General features: G+C 41.8%; 1 long non-coding RNA gene across 1 annotated transcript; it reads left to right on the forward strand.

Moving 5' to 3' along the window:
- The first annotated feature begins 5,183 nt into the window (after nt 1-5,183).
- On the forward strand, nt 5,184-12,527 carry LOC123612292 (uncharacterized). Its single transcript, XR_006719511.1, has 3 exons — nt 5,184-5,539; nt 7,125-7,237; nt 12,336-12,527. It is a non-coding gene; the product is annotated as an uncharacterized LOC123612292 (long non-coding RNA).
- The last annotated feature ends 3,151 nt before the right edge of the window (nt 12,528-15,678 follow it).

Consider the following 15,678-nt stretch of genomic DNA (forward strand, 5'->3'; position numbering starts at 1 on the left):
ATCTTGTTCTATGACACATTAAATACCCTTATCTATAAGCCTCATTGGCCTGGGTCCCTCAGTCCTTACAGCTGATAGGATTCATATGAAGGTGGCAGTTTTAGATCAAGGTTTAGGAGTCTTTCCTGGGTCTAGGAGACAGCAGATCAACACACAAGGGTTGCTTCAACGGTGATGGTCGCTCTCATTTATTGAGCTCTTACTACGTGCCAGACCCTGGGTTTCACCTTATTTAATTCTCCTAACAACCTCATGAGACTTGTCAGTGGCATTAATTATCCTCAGTAGTTTACAGATGGGGAAACTAAAGCACAGAGAGGTTAAGCAATTTGACCAAAGTCACTCAGCCAGCTGGTACCTAGCAGGGGTCAGCTCTGCAGCCCTGCAGCATCACACCAGAGCCTGTGCTTCTGTGACAACTCGGCACTGCCACTCAGCTCCTCAGAGAATTACAAAAGCCCTGGAGGACAAAGCAGCTCCCCAAAACCAAAGGAGGAAGGGTTCTGTTAAACATTTTCCAGGGGGTTACTTCTCACGAGGCTTCTATGCCCATCTCTCTGCTTTAAGAGTTGGTGTCAACATTCCCCAAACAGTCAAATTTGCTGGCTTTTCACTTTGACTTGTGTCAGTCCTTGGAAATTCACCAGGTATTGCTCAAAGCTGAGAGAGTTCCCTAAAATTATATGCAAAATGTTATGTGGCTTAAGGACATTTTCCTTGGGAGAAATCCCAGAGTTTTCAAAGAGATCTGTTACCCAAAAAAGGTTAAGAATCAGCCTCCTCACATCCATGCTCACTGCAGCACTGGAAGATATGGAAGCCACCTAAATGTCCTTGGAGAGACGAATGCATAAAGAAAATGTGATATAATATACAATGGAATATTATTCACACATAAAAAAGAAGGAACTCCTGTTATTTGCTACAACATGAATGACTCTAGAGGGCATTATCCTAAGTGAAATAAGTCAGACAGGGAAAGAAATATTGCATAGTATCACTTATATGTGGAATCTTTAAAAAAAAAAAAAAGCCAACTAACTTCATAGATACAGAGATTGGTGGTAGCCAGGGACTGGGGGGAAGAGGTGGGTGATGTAAGTAAAAGGGTACAAATTTTCAGTTATAAAAAGTTCCGAGGATCTAATGTACAGTACAGTGTACTGTATATTATAGTATATATAGTATATAGTATAGTTAATATAAGACAGTATTGTATACTTGAAAGTTGCTGACAGTAGACCATAAGCATTCTCACTGCACACACAAAAAGAATTAACTATATGAAGTGATGGATGTGTTAACTTTCTTGATCTTGGTCATCATTCCACAATGTATATGTATATCAATCATACATTGCACACTTTAAATATATACAATTACATTTGTCAATTATTTCTGAATAAAGTTTAAAAATGAGATAATTTTTTTTAAATCAGCCTCCTAAAGAAACATCAGCCAGGCCCCACCCAATTTTTTAGTGTTCAGAAGGGCCTTAAGATCATGAAGACCAGTGGTCTTGTCCTGTGAAGGAAAAGTCAAGAAGTAAACTGACTTGCTCAAGCCACTCAGCTAGTGTGGATCAAGGCTGGGACTGGAACTCATTGCTCAGAGCACTCACCTCTCCCACAGGGGGGTCTGTTGTATTGGCTGAGATCCCACCATCAGAATTTCCCCTTCTGAATTAGTGAGCTCTGACTCCACCTATAAGCAATTCGACGTCCCTGCCATATGCTCCGAGGCACACTGTCCCTCCCCTTTCATGCTGTCTGGTTTTTGCTTATTTAATTGTCTGTTCTGCCCTCTAGACAGAGCCTCTTGTAAGTTCCATCAGAGTAAAAAGCAGGTATTACTTGCTTGCCATTGTATCCCAGGATCTAGCACACAATGGGTTCTTAATAAATATCCATCGTTTGAAAAAAATGAATGAATGAATGAATGAATGAAAACCACCTCCTAAGAGAACAGCCTTTGTAAGGCTACCTGAGGCTTAGTGGCACCAGCTGCTTTCCTCCTCAGTGCTGCTGAGGCCAGGCTCACCGAGGAAAGAGGACTGTTGGCGGCATCATGAGGAGAGGGAGCAAACCCACAACAGCGTTTTGAGGAGGGCTGTTTAAGGAGAGACGCGCAGGGGATGTGCCAAAGTCCAGAGCACCTGCCTCGGAGGGAGAGGTGCAAGCACCACGAGGTGGAGGAGCGCCTGAGATGCCCGCGCAGACCTGCCTGCTCCCCAGCGCTGTGCAGCACCCGCCAACTCTGCGGGACCCAGGCCCGGGCCCGCCCTCCCAGGGCTCCAGCAGGTGTTTTCCAGCCACGAACTCTGCTGTCATTGCCCGTGTCCTTCTCCTTCCCCAAACACATCTTCTGGGCTATTAATTTTCTTTCAGTCTGCAGGGAGCATGCCAAGAACTTCCTGTCACTTATGAGTCATGGGCTCTGAGCACAGAATATCTCCCAAGGAAAGTGAGGGGTGTGGGCCCCCGAACCCCAAGGGGAGCTCTGCCCAAGGCTGTGCTGACCCAGAAGACGCGCCGAGGACTGGCCCTGTCAGCGACCTGGGGTAAATCAAGCAGGAAACCTCACTGGGTGGCCAGGGCTGAAAGAACTCAAGAGCAGGCAGAAAACCAGGCACGGGCCTGGGCACGGGCAGCCCGAGGCTTGCTCTGAAGCACCCCGGCTTGACAGGGTTATTGAGGTAATTGAATGGGAAAATGTATGTGAGATTGTCCTGCAAGCTGTAAAGCACTGTTACTACTAGTTGCTATGACTAAACAAAAACTAGACATCAGACCTGCAAGACGTAATGTTCCCTGGCTCTCTTTCTATTCCCCTCGAGTTCTATTTTCCGGGAAAGAATAAGAAGGGAGCTCTCAGAATGTCATTGTTGCAGAATTGAATTCAACTGGGTTTATTGCAGGTGGACACTTCTAGTCTCTTTGCTAGTGGGAAGCTTCAAAGACCAGTACGAGGGACAGGAGAAGACAGGGTGATGTTCACGACCGGGGCGGGTACCCACTGAGACCTGCAAACCAAAGGCAGAAACGGCAGCCTCGTAATTTTGCACATGCCTCTTAAGGTTGCTTTTACACCCTAAGCATGGCTGTCTATTATAATCCTACTTGAATCCATCAATGAATATTTATTCAGCACCTGCCCCGTGCCAGGAGTGTGCTGGACAAGTGGTTTCCAGAAGCTACCCCAGACCTTTCCCTCCCTAAAAATTCTGACACATGACTCACAGAACACCAGCATAACACGTTAGTTTTCTCATCACTGTTTTGATCCAGGTGGTGAGGGCAGCAGAGGCAGCTGGGAATTTACCTCCATTTCAAATGCTAGTATTTCCCCAGTTTCCGAAATATCTTTTTCTGCTCTCAACTTTCTATAGAATCTATTCTCTTTGTCTTCTTGCCCTCTGTTTCTCACACAAACTAAACACACATAAACACACACACACGGAGCTAAAATGTTGACAATTTCCAGACACTTCACCCCTGAGGGTCTGTTTCCTCACCTGAAAAATATGAGGGTGTTAAAGCAGGTAAGTTCTAAAGACCCTTCCAATTCTGTCTTTCTGGGACCCTGAGGTTCTAAGCAGGAAGGTCTTCATTTTTTTTTTTTTTTTTACTTTTTTTTTTAATTGAGTTATAGTCAGTTTACAATGTTGTGTCAGTTTCCAGAGTAGAGCACAATTTTTCAATTATACATAAACATACATATATTCATTGTCACATTCTTTTTCACTGTGAGCTACCACAAGATCTTGTATATATTTCCCTGTGCTATACAGTATAATCTTGTTTCTCTCTTCTACATTTTAAAATCCCAGTCTGTCCCTTCCCACCCTCTTCCCCCTTCGCAACTACAAGTTTGTATTCTATGTCTATGAGTCTGTTTCTGTTTTGTATTTATGTTCTTTTTTTTTTCTTTTTTTTTTTTTTTTAGGTTCCACGTATGAGCGATCTCATATGGTATTTTTCTTTCTCTTTCTGGCTTTTTAAATAAGGGCAGGGGTTCAGGGCAGGGAGAAGCACTCAGGTCACGGGCAAAGCAGAGGTCAGAGACACCATACTGCTGAATTGCCAAGTTGCTGTGCTCCATGCTCAGCATGTGACAGCCTAAATTGCAAGAGACACTCTGCGCATGTCCAGAAGAGCAGGAAAACTATCAGACTCGGGTGCAAGAGGAACTATTAAATGATAAAAGGATCCAGGTTCTTTAGGGAGCTGTTTTGTCACTAGACCTTTACCCAGAAGGTTGATTCTGGCCTGAAATTGGGGATAGGAGCCTGGGAAGGCAACAAGCCAAGGAGGAGCAGGCAAGGAGAGGATGAATGGATGGATAGACAAGTTTCTTCTATAGAGCACAGGGAACTATATTCAATATTTTGTAGTAACCTATAATGAAAAAAGAATATGAAAAGGAATATATGAATGTATATGTATGACTGAAACATGCTGTGCACCAGAAATTGACACACTGTAAACTGAATATACTTCAATAAAAAAATTTAAAATGAAAAGGATGGCTTTTTATCTCTCCTTTGACTGGATATCAACCAGGTGCCATTGACACCTGGCTCCCTGGAAGCCTCTTCAGAAGGTGGACTGGTCGCCCAGAGCACACACCCCCAGCACCTGTAGACCAGGCCAGAAAATCTTCCAAACTGGCCGTGGCCTTCTCTACCCTCCCATGTTCCTAGCGCCACTGCAAGAGAAGTGAGAAAAGGCATAGGTGGAGGGGGGAGAGAATAGCTCTCAGTGACTAAGTTGACTTGCATTCAAACGGCAAGACTACAGACCAAAGGAAATAATCCTTCCTGGAGAAGGAAGCAGAAAGCAAGCCAGCCACCACGAGCCAGAGTCTGAGGGAACAGGATGAGGGAGGGTGAAGACCCAGGGAGATCCGGGGGGAGGGCGCGGCGGGTGTACGTGGTGCAATTTGGAGGAGACGTGACACTCCAAGAGGAGTTTCTTCACGATGTATCATGCAGTGTAATGTGCTCCATCCCAGGAGTTCAGTAATGATTTAAATCCCTCTTCAAGGTTTCCTTGAAGCTGGAAGTGTTTCTTTGCATGCCACCCTTTGGTAAGCCTGGTACAAAGGCACCCCAGTTGCATTCTGGTGTACTTTGGAAGAGTCCTTTATGCCCGAGGTGACCTCAGATCTGTTACCTACTGGGTTCATAGAGTGAGCATCAAGGAAGAGCCTTGGGTCTGCAGTCAAAAGAGATTGGTTGCAATTATCAGGAGTTGTTTGGCCTCCTTGCTTCCTCATTTTGAAGAACAATGGTAATACTTTCTAAAAGAATATAGTATTTATACAGTGACCTTCAACCAGGAAGCCGTGGAATCACCCTGAACTTTTTGGAAGTACATGTGACTATAAAAAGGAACAAAGTCCTGAAACATGCTCTGACATGGACGAACCTCAAAACATCATTTTAAGTGAAAGGAGGCAGATACAAAAGACCACATATTGGATCATTCCATTTATATGAAAGGTTGAGAGAAGACAAGTCCACAGAGACCAGGAGTAGGTGAGTAGTTGCCTAGGGCTGGGAAGTGGGAATGGGGAATGATGGCAAAAGAGACTGTTTCTTTTTGGACTGGTGGAAATTATTTAAAATTAGATTGTGGTGATGGTTGCACAACTGATACTAATAACTATTGAGTAGTACACTTAAAATTATGAATTTTATGGCACGTGAATTATGTCTCAATAATGCTTTTAAAAATACACATAATTCAAAAAGATACATGCACCCCAGGGTTTATAGCAGCACTATTTATAATAGCCAAGACATGGAAGCAACCTAAATGTCCATTGATAGATGACTGGATAAAGAAGATACAAAATGGAACACTACTCATCCATAAAAAAGAATAAAATAGTGCCATTTGCAGCAACATGGATGGACCTGGAAATTGTCATACTAAGTGAAATAAGCCAGAAAGAGAAAGAAAAATACCGTATGATATCACTTATATGTGGAATCTAAAAAAAAATAATGCAAATGAACTTATTTACAAAACAGAAACAGACTCACAGACCTAGAAAACAAACTTAATGATTACCAGTGGGGGAAGGGGGTGGGAAGGGATAAATTGGGAGTCTGTTATTTGCAACTAACTACTATATAGAAAATAGAGAAACAACAAGGTCCTACTGTACAGCACAGGGAACTATATTCAATACCTTGTAATAGCCTGTAATGAAAAAGAATACGAAAGGGTATATATATATGTATAAAACTGAATCACTGTGCTGTACATCAGAAACTAATACAACATTATAAACTAACTATGCTTCAATAACGACAAAAAATGCACAAGCTCCTTATTATCCCCAGTTTGATAGTCCTTGTGGGGGAATGTATTTCCTGAAAGGATTTCCTCCAATTGGTTCTTTTTTTGTTAATTGAAGTATGGTTGGTTTACCATGTTGTGTTAATTTCTGGTGTACAGCAGAGTGATTCAGTTTCCAACTGGTTCTCACACATACCTTGCCAGCCCTGACATGAAAATCTGATACAAGTGTTTGTTCCTCAGAGTGGTCCATGGCACCAGTAGCATCGGCCATCCTCGAAAAGCTGACTGAAAAACCAGAATCTGGGGAAGGGTATAGCTCAGTGGTAGAGCACATGCCTAGCATGCCTGAGGTCCTGGGGTCAATCTCCAGTACCTCCATTTTTTTAAAAATGTAAATAAATAAATAAACCTAATTACTGCCCCCCCCCACCAAAAAAAAAAAAAAAACCCAAAGAACAAAAAGAATAGTAAATGCATATGTGCTTATGCTGGGGGAAAAAAACATAAAACACTTTAAAAAAAATCAGAATCTGAGGCCCCACCACAGAACTATGATTGTGGTTTGAAATTGGTGAGCATATTAAAGGTTGAGATGTCCTAGAACACTCTGCAAACAATGAGAGTCTCCCGCCCTGGAAAGGTCTTATCTCTCGCCATGCCTTCATGTGTGCAGCCAGCACTTTCTAGGTAAAGGCTTTTCTCTGAGAACATCCTTGCCTTTCTGAAACCGGGTAATAGGGGAAAAAATAACCTTTCTCAAATTAAGGCTTATTGGTTAGAAACACTAATCATTGTTGCTTGTCTGCCCCAAAGCCCTAACCAGGAGATGTTTATATGATGTTGCAACCGGGAGTGAAATTCCAGGCATCCGAGGAACGAGGCCCATTTACTGTAGCCGAGAGGCGGCCCCACAATCTGTCTTGCTGGTAAGCTGCCCCCACTGATACTCCTCTCAGGAATCCCACTTAGCATAAATATCAGATGGTTGGCATTGTGTGCTGGCAAACAACCAAAACAGGAGCAACGCTTCCATATTTTGATGCTGCAAAGTGAATAATACAGCAGGGACCTGATTGCTAATTGCTCTGCTTCTGGCCTGGAGGACGAGCAGAAATGGGATTCTGGAAGCTGCTTTGGGGACTGTTAGTTGCAGGAGCTCAAGGTTGCCTCCTCCCCCTGAAAGATACTGGCAGTGAAGTTAACTGCAAATATCTACATAATAGGATTTTCCTTTTAATTTTTCCCCTTAAATTCTTACTTACTCTCAAGAGACATCTCAATTATGTTAGAGATTCTGACTATCTCTAAACAACAAAACTGTTTAGGAAGCATTATATCCTTTTAACATGATCCTGCCATATTAGGCAAGGCATTTAAAGAGTCCTGTCCTGCTCTGTTGCTCAAGGTGGCAACCCAGCCCCAGGGTTCACATCTGCCTCTCTTTCGTCCCATGGTCATCTTCATTTTGATCATTTTTTCCCTCATCAACAATGTCTCCAAAAGAGGAGCAAGAGAAAGGCAAAGTTACCCACGCTGGGTTAGCTAAGTCTCTATTCTTCTGGAGGCCTGGGGACAACAATGGACAATCTTTCCACTTTTTATGGGATGCTCCTTCTTGAGTCAGGGAAGTTGAATTCACAAGGGAACGCAACATAAAATGAGCCAACTTAAAACAAAAATCAAACACTTTAGAAATCGATACAAAAGTACATTCATTCACTCTTTCCAATAGTGAGAGGGTAAAGAATTTTCTAAACTCTTTGCAAAAATATAAAAAGCTTTTTTCATGCATTGTCTTACTTATGGTTAGTGTGGGAGGAGAAAGAGGGATGGATTCATGACTGCTGGGGCTCTCAAGCCAAAGATGTGGAGACAAAAGCTGGAAAGGGGAAGAAAGGGAGGAGATGGTCTGGAGCTGGGACAGGTTAGCCATGGCTGACCATCTGTGGACATCAGATGAGGCTGCTCCAAATATAGCAGCCAGAGAGAAGCCTGATGATAAAAGGCCCTTGTGACATCTTCCATACACTGAAAAAAGGACACAATGTGCCTCTCATGACCCCAGTTTTACTTCCCGAGATTTCAAGAAATACACACTCAAACTCTGACATTGGATGAGGGAGCGTTCTTGCAGCCTAGATTTCCATCACCAGCCATGTCCAGCACAGTCTGACTATGTTAATCTATCAGAATTCATCCCAGAGATCTTAACCATTACCGAAAAGAAAGGAATAACTAAATCCAAACTAGAGCAGACTTCGGTGATTAAAAAAATAAGTCTAATCATGCACCTTCAAAACATGCTTATTTCATAAAGAAGGTTGAAGCAATATGTCCAGCTTTTGGCTTATCTTCCTGGATGAAAGATGGTACATTATGATCTGTGGCTGTTTAACATTATATATCTGACAACCAGAACCCATAACTGAAGAAAGACAACAGCTTAATAATTTTTTTTTTTTTTTGCACACTGTTGTTTCTCCAAGGTTAAGTGGGTTTTGTGGCACGTAATGTAGTAGAAAACATCGTGGGAAACATTTGCTGTATTCTCCATGCTGAAGGCACAGAAGGAGGGTATTGATTACTGATTACTCCACTTTATTGAAAGTCTTATCACTCACTTTGCCATTGAAATCACCATGTTGGGAGGGTAAAGTCTTGTGGATCCTCCCAACTTGGCCCAGAAGTAGAGTTCACGTTCCAGTTGGTCAGAACCACACATTCTTGGAACAGTCCTCTAACCAGACCTAATGTAGCTGGGGGCCATATCGGCACCATTTGGCAATCAATAGAACCTTTTGGCAGGTCATGAGAGTCTCCTCTGAGAAACCCAGAAAAGAAATGAAGTGTTTAACATACTGCATTTTGGGGAGGGACAATAAATTAAATGACTGTATGATGGAGTAAGCGAAGGAGACTTCCTGGGGTAAGTAGGTGCTGATTATAATTGGAGAAAACAAATTGCATTTGGCAGCATGAAAAGAAGTGATTATATGTGTCAAGGTTAAAGAAAATGCTCTCCTGTTTGACATGGGGACTTGCCCTGGAAACTGAAGGGTAGGAGAGAGAGGAGAAGACCATGCAGGAACTTAGAGTGGAGATATCCTGGTTGAAATAGAGGGAAATAATGAGAGAGAAAGTGGCTCAGCAAGGTGGGACCAGACTGAGGAGGCTGGGTTTTTTCTCTTCTAAGTACGATGATGTGAAATTTTTAACTTGCAGGCCAACTTTGCTCAATAGGGAGCAGCTGGCTGGAACACTATGTCAAGGATTCTAAGGCAGTGTTTGGGCTTTTGAGGAAAAGGGTCATGATCGATTAGCAATGTCTGCCCTGAGAGTTGAATGGGGATGCACACGCTTCACGTCTGTCGATTTGGTCCTATGGTAAGGAGCACCATTAGAGGTTTGAAAGCAAAATTAACCCAACTAAATAGAGAGATAATGCTGATATTAAGCCTATTACAAGAGAAAGTTTGTCACTAAATTTTTAAATTTCAAACTTTGTGCTGGAAAAAAAAGATGCAATAATGACTGCATCTTGGGTGAACCTGTTAGTTGATTCATTCAATGACTATATTTGCCTGCCTACCAGAAGCCTGGCACTAGGAATAAATGACAGGGAAGACAAGCACTTCTGAGCGCCAGGAGTTCACAATCTAGTAAGGGAGTTGGACAAGTAAACTGACTACCAGAACGACAGGAGCAAACTGAAGTTACCACGATAGGCCGAAAATGGCCCCCAAGAGATATCCAGGACCCAGCCGTGGATATTAACTTACACGGCAAAAAAGGCTCTTTGCAGATGTGATGAAGTTAAGGATCTCAAGATGAGGAGATCATTCTAGATTATCTGGGTGGACTCTAAATGCAGTCACATGTATCCTCATAAAAGGGAGGCAGAGGGAGATTAGACACACACAGGAGAGGAGAAGACAGTGTGATCACAGATGCAGAGAATGGAGCGATGCAGCCACAATCCACACGCCGAGGAATGATGGCGGTCAGCAGAGGCTGGAAGCCAGTAGAAGCAAGAAGGTTCTCCCTTAGAGTCTCTGGAGGGAGCGTGGCCCTGCCAACACTTTGATTTTGGCCCCGTGACACTGGTTTGGGACTTGGGGCTTCTAGAACTGTGAGAGAATAAATTCCTTTGTTTTAATCCACAAAATTTGTGATAATTTGTTAGGACAGCCGTAACGAACACAAAGACTCTGTGAGTTCAAGGGAGAGTGGCTCATTCAGGGTTCCTGGGTCAAGCTTGGGAAATAATTCTGCCTGATGTAGGTAGAAAGATTTCCTGGAGGACAATGGGAGAAGCGGTGGGGGCTGGGGGTGTGGAGGTTATAGGAGACTTACAGGCTCTAAAAGGACTGGAGGAGCAAGCTCAACAGATGCGAAGGACCCGAGATGGCTTCAAATGCCAGGTGGGAGGAACCACCCTCCTAGGAGGCAGCTACCCCTGCCACTGGGAACAGAAAATGAATTCTCACCATCTCTTTGCCTTTTTAGCAGTCACTCATGAGCCAAAATTCCAGGAAATAGAATCTGATTGGATGATACTTGGACTACCAGGGGGTGGGAGAGAAATCGCCCCTCATTCAGATTCCTCCATGGAAAGAGGAGTAAAACTTCCGACAAATACTACACTTAAGGGACTCCTTCCCCAAATTCAGCAGGGGGTTTGGATGTTAATAACCAGAAAGAACAACAACAAATATTCATACCAGGAGACACCTAACCCAGTCTTGGGTGGCTTTTCGGAAAAAAGGTGATATTTAAATGGAAAAACTAAAGAACCAGTAGAAGTTAGCTGTGGGTGTTTGTAGAATTGAAGTATTTCATATGCACGCACACACACATACACACACACAAGTAAAGCCCAAATGTGTTGATATCTCAGCTAACAGACATACTCAGCATTCAACAGATCATCAGCCCCCTCTCCCACTCTTACACATCATATTCCACCCCTGATTACAAAGTGTGAAATCAATACAAAGGGATTTGGGGAGGAGAATATGGGGTTCAAGCCAAAAGACACATGTGTGACCCTTCTGTACCTCCCTGTCCCTGTGCCCTTGGGACTTTAGCTTGGAAACCACCCCCCCATCACGGCGCCGAGAGCACGGGTGCCATTGCCGCGATTAATACAGTGCAATTACATTGCTTAGCAACTCCGCACTGTTTATGTGTCTGACTCCTTGTCTGGACGCATGAGCATAATGCTGGATCTCTGGAAAATGTAACTGAGTCACAATTCTACATTTATGAGATCAGGGAAGAATAAAACCATTATTTAGCTACGTGTTTGCCCGCAGCTCCTGAAATAAAGCAGAGCTCTAAGACCTTCAGGTGAGATGACTCAGAGGGGCGTAGGGAGGATAATGAGGAGGAACGGCCACGGCAGGTTTCAAGAACAGGCTGGAAAAATATTCTATTAACGTCATCCTTCTAAGGAGACAAAGAAGATCGAGTCTGGGGGTCTCCGTCAGCCAGGGCACCTGTGATGAGGGCACCAGGGCTGCGAGGCTGCAGAGGATTTACATCAGACCCATCTAATCTCTTACCATTGTTCCTTCATTGGAACTTTATATGTAGAAGTTCTCGGAGATGATGTAATACTCATGATCTATGGATATGATTAAAAGCAAATTTACTGAACATTTAGCTAAAGCATACCCAGCTATTTATATATATCCTATATTGTTATGGTTATAAACAAACCTGTAACCAGGCGGCTGAGACCCCTGGAATCTGTCACTTCGCACCACAGGCCGCTCCTTGGCGTCCTGGACCGCCTCTCCCCTGCCCTGACACCTGTCTCGCTGTCAAGGGGAGCACAGTCAGAGGAAGGGCTCAGACAACTGTCCCGCCACCTGGTTGTATGCCATGATCAACTCTCCAAGTTCCAAATTCCTTGTCTGTAAACTGGGCAAAAGTAACATATAATAATTCATTGGGTTGTTTAATTTAACAGACATTGACTATGTAAATAAAATGCTTATCGCTGCCTATTATTTATATCAGGTTGGAACCCAGCTCCACCACTTCCCAGCTGTTGACCTGCACAGACTGCTCCATCTGTTTGAGCTTCTGTTTTCTCCTCTGGAAAAGCGTAGTAACAGTGCCTGTCTTACCGAATGCTGGGGAGTGGTAAATGCGGTAACATGCATAAAGGAGCCTGGCCTGGAATGGATGTTCAACTAATATTTATTAATCAGTGGGAATAGCTTTTCTGTTACTACACATTGTACTCAAACATCGTACTGTTGATGGACATTTGGATTGTTCCCAGTTTTTGACTTACAAATAAAACTGCTATGAACATTCGTGTGAAAGTCTCTGTGCGGACACATACTTCTATTCCTCTTTGGCAAATAGCTAGGAGTAGATAGTTGGGTCCTATGGTAACTGTGTTTAAAAATATTCTTCCTTGTTGTTCTTAGCAGGAAAGTCAATTGTAGTACCTGAGATACTATTACAAGAAGTGGAAATTCCCTATATTTTTTTCTTGTACTTCGTGGGGTTTTTTTTTTCCTGCTTAAATTTCTGGTTCCCCGGGAATTTATTTTGCTGTAAAGTGTGAGGTATCTCATTTTTCTCCAGGTAGTCAGTCAGTTGTCCCAACACATTTATTTGACAGCGATGTAAATAAATTGATACTGGAAGTATATTCTTAAAAGTCAGCACAATACTGGCTGATGATCTGGAAACTTTGTTAACCAAAATAAAAAGAAACAGAGGCTTGTGGGATGCTTGGAAAGTCAACAGGCAAGTGAACCATTCCCAAAGGAAACACTAATTGTGGTTATTTTGAGGATTTTTTTTTGCTGTACTTAATAGAAGAGCAGAAAACAAAAGACATTTTTAACCTCAAATATTTACCTCAGACAATAACTTCATGTAGTCTGCATTTCTTCCTCAATAACAATTATGTAATTTAAGAAAACAAACTTGTTATTTTGAATTTTAATCATGCTAGTCCAATGTGAAATGAGGATAAAAAAATGAAATCATCTTTCAAGCAGAGCAGTGTGAAAAGATATAAAACAGGGTCTGCAATTCTCTCATGTGATTCATAGTCTAGAAATGAACATCTCTCCTTATTTTGATTCCCTGATGATTTCTAAGTTAAGATGAATTATCCATGAAGGGGCAAAATTTACATTTCTCCACTGGAAAAAGAAGCTACCACTGTTCTTTAGATGTCTGTTGATTCCCAAATTATCTGTGCTATGACTTTTTGATTGACACATTGATAAAGAGAATTCTCAAGTAGTTCTGTTTTAGACTGCAACCTTATTATAATTGCTATAGAGAAGGATAATAACTCTGGCTCAGGAACTGTGGTTTGCACTGGGGATTTGAAATACTGACCATTTTGATAGAAAATGAGCTTAATGTAATGCATGATTTGTGCAAAACACAAATGTGCTTTCAAGATTATTTGGACTCATTGTTTCCCACAATGCAGACTCTGTTATAGACCTTTTTCTGTATGAGTTCTTGAAGCTTTGAACTATCTTAATCCAGAAGTGTTTTAATTTCTTCATTCAGCTAATACTTGTTTACTCATTTATTCAACAGATGTTTACTGGTACTATGAATGAGGCCCAGGGACGATCCCAGACGTTGAGCATACAGTGTGGAAGAGAGATGCACAAGGTCACTGATCTCATGGAGTTTATGTCCCAGTGAGACAAACAGACAATAAACACACAAGTACACAGATGAGATAATAGTGTGTAACCCTGGATACTATGAAGAAAAGTAATGTGTGACGTGAGGGAGAGTGACTGAGGTGGGCTGCGCACCAGAGCGTGGCTCCCCAGTGTGCACTGAGCACCGGTGCCAGGCCCTCAGGACCATATGAATCGGTGCCTGAGATCTGGGCTTTGGAGAGGAGCAGACCGGGATTAAGCCCCATCTCTGCCCAGACGCAGACTTAGCACTAGCTAGTGCTCGTTCAACCTCAAACCCCTTCCTCTTATGGCCCCTGTGAGCGAGGTGCTCTAGGTGGTGAGGAGAAGCCAGCTAGCAACGAGGAAGCACTTTCCATGCAAGCATTTCAGGGAAATTGTCCAAAGCCATCTCAGAAGAGACATGCATACCTAGGACTTAGTTGGCATAAACTTGCATATTTCTTATAATTAATAAACAGGGTCATCACTTTGATTGTGGTTACAGTTGCATGGTTATATACGTGTGTCAGAACTCATCAAATTGTACATTTTATATATGTGTAGTTTTCTGTATGTGTACTGTACCTCAGTAATTAACTCAGCAATACTTACAACAATGACTTCAGTAAGACACCTTGACCAAAAAAAAGTAATAAAGTAGACGGGCTCTAGCAAGATTTATCAAGAAAAAAAGAAAAGTAAAAAATAAGCATACTAAGAATGAAAAAGGGGACATAACTATAAAGAAAGTAGATATTAATTGTAAGAAATATACAATTTTATGCCAATATATTTGAAAATAACACTTTTAGAAAAATTTTACTTACCAAAACAGACTTAAGGAGAAACTTTTTTAAACCTAAATAAACCTATAACCATTAAAGAAAGTGTTTCAGTGTTTTAAAACTCTACCCCTCTTTTACACACACACACACACACACACACACACACACACCAAAGCTAAAGTTCTAGCAAATACTCAAAGAATAGACAATCTCAGTCTTACGTCCCTGAGCAAAGAAAAGACAAATTCCACAGTTCACTTAATAAAGGTAAAGGTAATATAACCATTATACCAAAATGAACTAAGGAGAGTATGAAAAAGGAAAATTATAGGCTAATTTCATTTATGAACATAAATGAAAAAGTCCTAAAAAGTATTTCTTAAAATCTGAGTATATAAAAAAATTCCCCTTGACTAAACTCTATTTATTCTAATAATATTGATATGGTCTAATATCAGAAAATTTATTAATATAATTTACCTTATTAACAAAGCAAAGAAAGTTATGTGATTCTTTCAATAGTTAATAGGAATGCATTCGCTATAACTGAAAACCCATTGACAATTTTTTAAATCATAGCAAAATAAGAATAGAAAAGAATATCCTTAATATGAGAATGGGAATCACCAAGTTCCTGTATCTCACATCTCATTCAGTGGTAAATGTCAGATATATTCCCTTTAAAGTAAAGGATGCCCATTATCACCGATGGTACATTGTACTGGAAGACCTTGTTAATGCAGTAAAACAAGAAAAAATATATATAAGGGTCACAAATGAATAACAAGACTGTCATTACTCACAGATGAGGAGTGAGCAGACAGTCTAAGAGAACTTACAAACTACCTGAGTTCAGCGAGTTACTGAAATATGAGACCAGCAGGCACAAATCAGTTACTTTTC

This window comes from Camelus bactrianus, chromosome 25, assembly GCF_048773025.1.
Source record: "Camelus bactrianus isolate YW-2024 breed Bactrian camel chromosome 25, ASM4877302v1, whole genome shotgun sequence".
Taxonomy (NCBI): domain Eukaryota; kingdom Metazoa; phylum Chordata; class Mammalia; order Artiodactyla; family Camelidae; genus Camelus; species Camelus bactrianus.